This window comes from Apium graveolens, chromosome 6 (genome assembly GCF_009905375.1).
Source record: "Apium graveolens cultivar Ventura chromosome 6, ASM990537v1, whole genome shotgun sequence".
Taxonomy (NCBI): Eukaryota; Viridiplantae; Streptophyta; class Magnoliopsida; order Apiales; family Apiaceae; genus Apium; species Apium graveolens.
In genome coordinates, this window is record NC_133652.1 from 107,320,152 (window position 1) to 107,331,123 (window position 10,972).

The following is a 10,972-nucleotide window of genomic DNA, read 5'->3' on the forward strand; positions in this document are numbered from 1 at the left end:
TTCTTACAACAATAAGAACAACTAAACTTGCAGAGAAATACTAAGAATACAGCTTACAATTGTTTGTTTGAGAAAATGTATTGCTTAGTCTTATTGTTTTTCTAATTTCTACTTTTGGTTTATATATCACCAAGATTATACAGTAATAAGACAAGATAATAAAACAAAACCTATCAAGTCTAATACTATGATGCTTCATTACTCTATTCCAGCATATTTGAATATCTTCATATTAACATGGAAATGGCAATGCTTCTTTGTTCTCACAAAACCCAGTTGAATGGACTTCCACATTACTTTGCATACACTCGACGCATGTGACTGTGTTGTCAATGTCAACAGATGTTCAAATTGATTATCCGTCGGGTACATGATCATCCATCGGGTTGCCTTGTTGATCATCCGTCGGGTTGCCTTGTTGATCATCCGTCGGGTAGCTTTGTTGATCATCCGTCGGGTAGCTATTTGGCACTTGACTTGATTTTATTTATGCAGAATTACAAGACATCATCTATGTACAATTAATCAACCTATTCTTCATATCTAATTAAAGTCAACCTGACTTATATGCTACTACTGAATCTAAACAAAGGTATTTACAGAAATGTGCTTTATGACTTATTATTACACAAGCTACTCACTCGATGGATAACAAATCATCATCCGTCGGGACGATATTGAGTCATCCATCGGGACTATATTCCTTATCTGTCGAGTGCTACATTTTTCACTAAGTTAAATCTACTAAGGTGTTTTGTTAATGAAATCATCAAGTTCACAACATATTCACAACAAATACCTTTAAGATCAAGTTAAGCACGATTCAGATGATACATAATTCAGTTCAGTATAGGGGTTCTCCGACAGAAGACCCCAACATGCACATCAGAGATTTCATCGAGATCTGCGACACTTTCAAGTTCAATGGAGTTTCTGAAGATGCTATTAAGTTGAGGCTTTTCCCATTCTCTTTGCGGGATAAAGCTAAGTGCTAGTTACATTCTCTACCACCAGGTTCTATCACCAAATGGGAGGACCTTGCTTAAAAGTTCTTAACTAAATTCTTCCCTATGGCGAAGACTGCTGCAATCAGAAACACACTTACTCAATTTGGTCAGCAATCTGGAGAATCTTTATGTGAAGCTTGGGATCGTTATAAGGAGATACTTAAGAAGTGTCCTCATCATGGGATGCCTGACTGGATGATCATTAACTGCTTCTATAATGGATTGGGTACTACTTCTAGACCCATGCTTGATGCAGCATTAAGAGGAGCCTTGTGGGCTAAAAGCTATGATGAAGCTTATGAATTGATTAAACTAATGGCTTTTAATGAATACCAGAATCCTACTCAGAGACTAGCTCAGGGCAAGGATGCAGGCATTCTGGAGTTAGATATAGCTATTGCTATAGCTGTTCAGCTTAAGGGTTTGATAATGAAGGTGGATTCTTTGGCTAATTATGGAGTTAATCAGATCACTAGTGTCATTGAGCTTTGTGCTGGTACCCATGAGATGGAGCAGTGTGCTATTTCTAGTGAATCAGCTCAGTTCGTGAGCAACTTTTAGAGGTCGCAGTAACCTGTGCCAGCCACCTATCATCCTAACAACCGCAATCATCCTAACTTTAGCTGGAGCAGCACTCAGAATGCGGTTCAACAGCCTTATCAGCAGTATCCAATAAAGCAGTACAACCCTCCTGGTTTTTAACAACCGTAATATGTACCAAGACAACAACTCCAGCTACAACAGTCTAATAAAAAATCTGAATTGGAGGAGGTGAGGCTCATCTGCAAGAGTCGAGCGGTTTCTATCAAGACCTTGGAAAATCAAATTGGGCAAATTGCCAATGCCTTGTTAAATCGTCAACCTGGTACATTTCCTAGTGACAGTGAAGTACCAGGAAAGAGGGAAGCTAAGGAGCAAGTTAAGGCAAATACATTAAGGTCTGGGAAGGTTGCGAATCTGGAAAAATCTCAAGTTTCGGAAGAAGAAGTTGTGGCTGAAGAAGAAATACAGAAGGAAACAGAAGTGGAACCAAGGAAGACTATTGTTGACCACACTCCTCCTGAGGGTAATACAGGGGAGAAAAAGATCTATCCTCCACCTCCCTTTCCTAAGAGGCTGCAGAAGAAAAAGCTGGATAAGTAGTTTGAGAAGTTTCTGGAGGTGTTCAAGAAACTTCATATCAATATACCTTTCGCTGAAGCTCTTGAACAAATGCCCAGCTATGGAAAGTTTATGAAAGGTATTCTTTCTCGAAAGGTGAAGCTTGATAACTTAGAGACCATTGCTCTCACGGAGGAATGCAGTGTTGTGCTGCAACAGAAGTTCCCTCCGAAGCTTAAAGATCCGGGTAGCTTCACTATTCCATACACCATTGGAAAAGTATCTTTTGACAAATGCTTATGTGACTTGGGAGCTAGCATCAATCTGATGCCCTTGTCAATCTTCAAGAAGTTGGACTTACCTGATCCAAAGCCGACTTATATGACCTTGCAGTTGGCCGATCGTTCTATTACATATGCACGAGGCATTGTTGAGGATGTTTTGGTCAAGGTGGATAAACTTATCTTTCCTGCTGATTTTGTAATTCTTGATTTCAAGGAGGATAAGAAGATTCCCATAATCTTGGGAAGACCATTCTTGGCTACTGGTCGAACCTTGACTGATGTGCAAAAGGGTGAGCCTACTATGCGAGTGCTGGATCAGGATGTAACTTTTAATGTGTTCAATGCCATGAAATTACCTACGGAAAATGAGGAGTGCTTAAAAGTGGAATTGGTCGATTTTGTGGTTACTTCGGAATTGATCAATTGTTAAGGTCTGATGCCTTAGAAAAGGCCTTGTTGGGGAATTCCAATAGTAAAGATGATGAAGGTGATGAGCAGTTGCAATATCTGAATGCTTCTCCCAGGAAGAGGAAGATGGATATGCCTTTTGAATCTCTTGGAATGGAGGAGCTGAACAAATCTCCAAAGCGCCTCAAGCCATCTATTGAGGAAGCTCCTACACTTGAGCTTAAACCATTTCCTGAACACTTAAGGTATGTTTTTTTAAGTGATGCATCTACTTTACCTGTTATTATTGCATCTGACCTTTTAGGTAGTGATGAGAAAAAACTCTTAAGAATTCTGAGAGAGTTCAAATCGGCAATTGGATGGATGATAGCAGATATCAAGGGAATCATCCCTTCTTATTGCATGCATAAAATTCCGATAATGAAAGAAGTTGTGAAGAAGGAAATTCTCAAATGGTTGGATGCAAGGATAATATATCCCATTTTTAACAGTTCATGGGTGAGTCTAGTTCAGTGTGTACCAAAGAAAGGAGGTACCACCGTTTTTGCTAATGAGAAGAATGAGCTCATTCCTACTCGAACAGTCACGGGATGGATAGTTTGCATGGACTATATGAAGCTGAACAAGGCGACGAGAAAGGATCATTTCCCTCTACCTTTTATTGATCAGATGCTTGACAGATTGGCTGGGAATGAGTACTATTGTATCCTAGATGGCTATTCGGGCTATAATCAGATTTGTATCGCTCTAGAAGATCAGGAAAAGACTACTTTCACTTGTCCATTTGGTACTTTCGCCTTCAGAAGAGTTTCTTTTGGGTTGTGTGGAGCACCAGCCATATTTTAGAGATGTATGATGGCTATCTTTTCTGACATGATTGGTCAGAATGTGGAGGTGTTCATGGATGATTTCTCTATGTTTGGTGATTCATTTGATGAGTGCTTGCAAAATCTTGGCAATGTTCTTAAGAGGTGTGTTGAGACCAATCTGGTTCTCAACTGGGAGAAATGTCACTTTGTGGTACGACAGGGCATTATTCTTGAGCACAAGGTCTCTGTTAAGGGTCTTGAGGTGGACAAAGCCAAGGTGGGGGTCATTGAAATCTTCCTCCACCAATTTCTTTCAAGGGAGTTCGCAGTTTTCTTGGTCATGCGGGTTTCTATAGATAGTTCATCAAGGACTTCTCAAAAATCTCTAAACCCTTGTGCAATCTTCGGGAGAAGGATGTCCCGTTCAAGTATGATGATGAGTGCCTTGCTGCTTCTGAGTTCTTAAAAAAGTTTGATTTCGGCACCTGTCATTACTGCACCTAGACCTGATAATTCGGATAACCGGTTCGGTTTCAGATCAGATCAATTTCGGATCAGATCTACTTTTGGATTATGATATATTTGAAGACCATTCGGATCGGATCGGATATGATTCGGTTCAGGTCTAATTCTGATTAAAATCGGATAAAATTCGGATTAAGATCGGTCAAAATTCTATTCAGATTAAATTCGATTCGGATATTTTCGGATCATAACTTATTTATCTTTTCAATTTTTGATTAAAAATATCTTCTTTATTTAATTTAGTATTTTTAATTTAATATAATGTACTTTTACAAAAGAATATGATTAAATAAGTATGTTATTGTTATGGATTTTTAACTAATATATATGATTGCTGTGTTTAATAATAAGGAACGTGAGCTTCAAGGCTCGATTTGACTACTCTTGATGTTATGGATTTTTAACTAATATATATGATTGCTGTGTTTAATAATAAGGAACGTGAGCTTCAAGGCTCGATTTGACTGCTCTTGTGTTTCGTGACTCGATCTGCCTTACAAGATGCCTACGTACCTTGCTGATTGCCAAGGATCAAGTCAAAAAACGTAGTTCTGATTTGTGGGGTGAGGCCCCTTATATAGATGTTGGGAGTCCTTGAATTGGACTTGGTATAGGAGACTTGGTGGGCAAGTCTCATAATTAGAATGGACTTTGGAGTCCTAGATAGTAGGAAACTGATTCCTTTTCCTTTTAGGTCCCCTTGAGGCTAATCTATAAGGATTTATATCCTTATCGGGACTCTTCTCAACAACTGATTTTTCCCTTATTAATTAATTACGAAATTAATTAATAATCAGGGCTTTTGGGCCTTCTTTATTCCATCAGGACTGATCTGGTCCATCAGGCTTAACCTTTCTAGTCTGAATGTCATATATCTTTTTATTGGGCCTAGCAGTCCACACCTTGTAAAATTAATGCAGTAAATAAATCATGCTATCATAATTTATTTATCCCTATCATTTGCCCCCCAACTTTTGGGAAACATTGACTAGGTTTCGCAGAAGTTAAGTCTATTTGTTCCCTTACAGGGTTTCGTTTTTCCGTAAAGTGTGGAGCGACCTACACATTTACAATGAATTTTCCTTTTATTCAGGAATTATCTTAATTTCCTTATTTCCAGGATTTTTCCCTAATTTTCTGGATTTTCCCTATTTTTTTGGGATTTTTCCCAATTTTTTGCGATTTTCCCTAATTTTCTGGGATTTTTCCCAATTTTCTGGGATTTTTCCCTAATTTTATGGGATTTTTCCCAATTTTCTGGGATTTTTCCCTAATTTTCTGGGATTTTCCCCAATTTTTCTGGGATTTTTCCCTAATTTTCTGGGATTTTTCCCTAATTTTCTGGATTTTTCAGATTTCCAGCCCTTTTTCGACCAGGATCCTAGTCGGAATTTCGACCTGGATCCTAGTCGAAATAGGGGTCAGCCTTGCCATCCTGGTCGAAAGAATTCGACCAGGATCCACGACCTGGAATTCGACCAGGATCCTAGTCGAACTTTCGACCTGGATCTAGGTCGAAAACTCCCCCACTTTTCAGCTCCTGGTCTTGAGCCTCGACTAGGATTTCGACCAGGATTCTAGTCGAAATTTCGACCTGAATCCTGTTGGAAAATTCTTTGATTCTCTTGCTTCCTGGTCGAAGGATTTCGACTAGGATCCACAACCTAGAATTCGACCAGGATCCTAGTCGAACTTCGACCAGGATCCTAGTCGAACTTCGACCTGGGTTTTTAATCCCTATTTTTGAAAGGATGCTTGTTTATTCGACCTCATTCCTGGTCGAAGTTTTGATCTCAATTCAGTCCCGTTATTCCAGCTATTTTCGGGTGTCTGCTCGAAAGATTTCGGGCAGGATTCACGACCTGGATTTCGACATGGATTCTGGTCTTTATTACCCGTTATTTTCGGGTGTCTGCTCGAAAGATTTCGAGCAGGATTCACGACCTGGATCTCGACCTGGATTCTGGTCTTTTTCTAGCCTTCTCCATTGGGCCTTACATCTTTTAGGGCTAAAATTGAATTTTCCAAATCCTAATTGGATTTGGGCCTGGCTTTCTCTATTGGGCTTTTTCAAATATTACTGGGCCCCTCTTATTGGGCTTTACCAAATATTACTGGGCCCCTCTTATTGGGCTTTACCAAATATTACTGGGCCTCTTTATTGGGCTTAATATTGATATGGGCTTAATACACCCTGTTTAGAATGCTCTAGAATTCCTAGGAATATTCTGGAATATTCCTTTTTCTGGGCTTTTTCCTATGGGCCTTTGTCCTTAATGGGCTTTCGTCCCTTCAACTTCTTTTTCCTCTTATATAAAGGAATGAGGAAGGGCTACTACTCCTCACCTTCTCATTTTTAAGTTTTCTTCTTTCTCCTCCTACTAAGATTCTCAGAGCAATAACAGCAAGTCGGAGCTCAAAGCCTTTTTCAGGAGTGCTTCTTCAGGTAAAATTCCTCCCTTTGCTTTTCGTATCTATTTTTCCATTGTGTGCCGTTTTAAGATAGCCTATTTACGTGCCCCTTTCTTTTTTTTAGATGGCTGAAAAAAAAATGACTCGCCTGGCCAAGATGAACGTGGCTAGAAAGTCCAACGAATTGCCTATTCGATCGAGGTATACTTCCTTAATCGACATGATCAACACTCGAGGGGACGAGTACCCGTCTGATGCGCATCTGAACGCGCACGATCATATTAGTGCTTTACGGGATCCCAAGGAGCTGGAGAAGTTGAGCAGCTGCTTCAAAATCAAGGAGCCTTTTAAGCTGGTTCTTGCGGGTCCGGCCGACAGGGCCTGCCAGTGGAAAAAGGACGCACTATGCGTCTATAGGGATACTCTAAGGGCAGGTATCAGACTTCCTTTTCATCCGTTCATTCCCTTGTTACTGGCTGATGTGGGCGTCAGCCCTTGCCAACTCCCCCCCAACTCCTGGAGGCTTATTCTGTGCTACCTGTCACAATGTGCCAAGCACAAGGTCCCTACTTCTGTTGCTGTTTTCAGGAAAATTTTCCAGTTCAAAAATAGCCCTGATAAAAGTCCGGGTTGGGTTTCTCTAAACCAGCGCCCCACTATTCCCCACATAGTGAATGGGAAGTCCATCCCTGACAACAACTTGGGGTGGAAGAAAGATTATTTGTTCGTTGTTTGGGAGGGTGGAGATTGGGGCACCCTGTTTCGATCGTCCTTCGGGCTTGCCGTCGATGGGAGCCCAAGTGACATAACTTTGTCTGAGGAGGAGGCTAGAGCTTTCAACCTCCTTACACAAGATAATGGGACATCCCATTCTTGGGATCTTATCCGGGAGTCCGTTCTTGTAGAACGCAGCCTCTTTCCCGTCCCTAAGAAAAGTAAGTTTCCTCCCTTATATCTCGCTCTCTTTTCTTTATTTCATTTTCTATTCCGCTGAGTTTTCAACTTTGCTTGTTGCAGTGGCTGAGAAGATTGAGGAGGCTACCAAGCCTAAAGACCTGGAGACAACCAGGATGAAGAGGGCTGGAAAGGTCTTTAAAGACCCACGCCTTGGTGACCGATTCCCTGAGTTCCTCCTTCAAGCAATGGAACCGGGCGAGGAAGGCCCCAGCCAGGTTTTGCGCACCAAGCAGAGGCCAGGGGCCTATTTTCAACCTGCTTGGGGGATCCGGGGCAAGGATTCAATATTGGGCAGCACGACCCTGTCCAAGGAATGGTCTAAGCACTCCATCTCCCCGGTGGACTATCAAGATTTTGTCCTTCAACAGGACTTAGAGGGGAATGAGCTTTTCGGAGCCCAGGCTTTAGCGACGGTATGTCCTTTTCCTATTGCCCTTTATACTTGTCTTTTCACGTTTCCTTTCTCATACTTTTGCTGCTTCTTTTGCAGGCTAACGCCCATTTTCAAGGGGCAATTCACCAAGCCAAGGCTTGGAAGGTTGGCCTGGAGGACACTAACAAGAAGTTGGAGGAGGCCAACCAGAGAATAGAGGCCCTTGAAGCTCAACTGGCCCCTTCCACTTCTGACCTAGAAACGGCCCGGGCTGAAAATGTTATCTTGAAGGCACAGAAGGATAAAGCCTTTGACGGCTGGATGGACACCCAGGAGTTCAAGGACTTGATGGTGGAGCACGATGCCCTCCTGCACCCAGTTAGCTATAAAGAAGGCTGGGATGCTGCTGTGGAGGCCATACAAGATGAATTTCCAGAAGTCCTCGAGCAGTCCTCCTTTCCTTGCCCTTTGCGAGTTCCAGAGCTCGGGGGTGTTACTGAGAAGCTTGCTGATATGATCAATGACAGAGAGGAGGAAGATTCTTCTGAAGAGGAGTTTGAGTCTGTCACTAAGAAGGCCAGGGTGGAAAGGGCCTCCAAGAGCAGTGCCTTAACAGCCAGTATCTCCCGCAGAGGGAACCTCTACAGGGACTTCGGAGGGGACGACCGAGACGTCCGAAGGAACGACTGAAACATCCGAGGAGACTTCGGATAGTGGTTCCGAGGAATCTCAGCCTTCCAAGGCCTAAGTTTTTTTTTGTATATCTTCTTTTTGAACTTTATTCATATCAGAACTTGTTACCCTTCGGGGTTATATTTCATATGTTGCTTTTCTGAACTTGTTACCCTTCGGGGTTATATTTCATATATTGCTTTTCTTGCCTCTTTCTATTTTAACTTTACAATCTTAATATACATTTGAACTTTAAACATCCTTAGATTGAAATAATTTCAAACTCTTTAATATGAAGTCTGGTTCTCCAAAACCTTATACAGCATGGGTTCGACCCTAATCAACAATAACTAGATAATGTAAATTCTACTGGAATATAAAATCCTACGCAAGCAAAGCTTCAAAGTGCTTTTAAACCTACTTGTCACAATGACAAGTGAGAATCGTACTTCGCCTATCTTACACGTAGTAAACCTTCAGGTTTTGTGCATGCCAGGTTCTCGGGACTTCAAAACCCTCCATACTCTCCAGCTTGTAGGTTCCTCTACCCTGAACGCTCTTGACTCTGTACGGCCCTTCCCAATTTGGGGCTAGTTTTCCTTTCTGTCCTACACCAGAAGCTTCCACTTTCCTTAATACCAAATCTCCTTGCTTGAAGAATCTCTCTTTAACCCTTAGGTTGTAATAAAATGAAGCTCTTTTTTGGTATTCCACTATCTTTGCATGTGCCTCATCTCGCACTTCATCAATTAGATCCAGGGCTAACCTCTGCTCTTCCTCATTTTCTTCAGCATTGAAAGCCTGAATCCTTGGAGAGGAATGTGATATCTCCACGGGAACTACTGCTTCTACCCCATATGCCAACATGAAAGGAGTTGCTCCTGTCGTGAATCTACAGGTAGTCCTATAGGCCCATAATATGGGAAGTATCTCATCCACCCAATTATTTCTTGACTTCTCGATCCTTTTCTTTAGTCCATCCAGGATTATCCGATTTGCTACCTCCGCTTGCCCATTGGCTTGCGGGTGAGCCACAGAGGTGAACCGTAACTTAATTTCATTTTCTTCACAATACTTCTTGAATTCCTCATTGTTGAATTGTGTTCCATTGTCAGTGACGAGGATACGGGGAATTCCATACCGGCACATAATGTTTTCCCACAGGAATTGTGCAACGTGCTTAGTTGTGATCTTGGCCAAGGGTTTGGCTTCGATCCACTTGGTGAAATAATCAATGGCTACAATCAAAAACTTCCTTTGTGCTGTGGCCATGGGAAAAGGCCCCAAAATATCCATTCCCCACATAGCAAAAGGAATGGGCGAGTTGATAGAGGTCAGCATCTCGGGGGGTTGTCTAACAACAGGTGCATGCTTCTGACAGCGGTCACATTTCTTCACGTATTCTTTGGCATCAGCCATCATTTCTGGCCAATAAAAACCTAAACGAGTTATCTTATGAGCCAAGGCCCTGCCCCCCAAGTGTTGTCCACAAATACCTTCATGCACTTCTTCAAGAGCCAAGCGTGCCTCATCGGGCCTGAGACACCTCAAGTAGGGAACCATGAAAGATTTTTTGTAAAGAATCCCATCTATCAAAGAGTACCTTAGTGCCCGAACAATTAACTTCCGTGCTTCAGTTGCATCGCTTGGCAACCAACCGGTTTGAATATGAGCCTTAATAGGATCAATCCAGGATGTCCCCAGGCCTATAGGAGCCACAAGCTTAACATCTATGCTTCGTGTTTTCAAAACACGGAAGTACACACTTTCTGAACTTTCTTCTATCTCAGATGAAGCAAACTTTGATAGCGCATCTGCTTTAGCATTTTCTTCCCTTGGAATGTGTTCAACACGGCATTCATTAAATTGGGTCATCACAGCCCTTACTAGGCGGATATACTTAGCCATCGTATCATCCCTTGCCTCAAATTCTCCCTTTACCTGGGATATGATCAGCTTCAAGTCTCCACGGACCTTTAAGTTTTTGACTCTAGGTGTCCCAGCTAGACCAAGGCCAGCTATCAGGGCTTCATACTCTGCCTCATTGTTTGTGGTTGGGAAGTCTAGCTTCATAGCATACTCAATTAAGAACCCATCAGGACTTTGCAAAACCAACCCTGCTCCACTGGAATTTGTTTTTGATGCTCCATCAAAATAGAGAACCCAATATTCTTTCTCCTTATCATCCTTCTCTCTGTCCCCCTTATCGACTCACTTGTCTTGAGGTATGGTATCTTCCTGCCCCCCGACTTCTTGGTTGGGTATGGTACATTCCACCACGAAGTCCGCTAGTGCCTGGGCTTTTATGGCCGTACGTGGATTATACTTGAGATCGAACTCTCCCAACTCTATTGCCCACTTAATCAATCTCCCACTTGCCTTGGGACTGTGAATGATATTTCTCAGTGGCTGATTCGTTAGCAC

General features: G+C 42.1%; 1 non-coding gene across 1 annotated transcript; it reads right to left on the bottom strand.

Moving 5' to 3' along the window:
- Positions 1-1,085: 1,085 nt before the first annotated feature.
- LOC141669988 (small nucleolar RNA R71) lies at positions 1,086-1,192 on the bottom strand. The gene has a single exon (XR_012554241.1). It is a non-coding gene; the product is annotated as a small nucleolar RNA R71 (small nucleolar RNA).
- Positions 1,193-10,972: the final 9,780 nt, after the last annotated feature.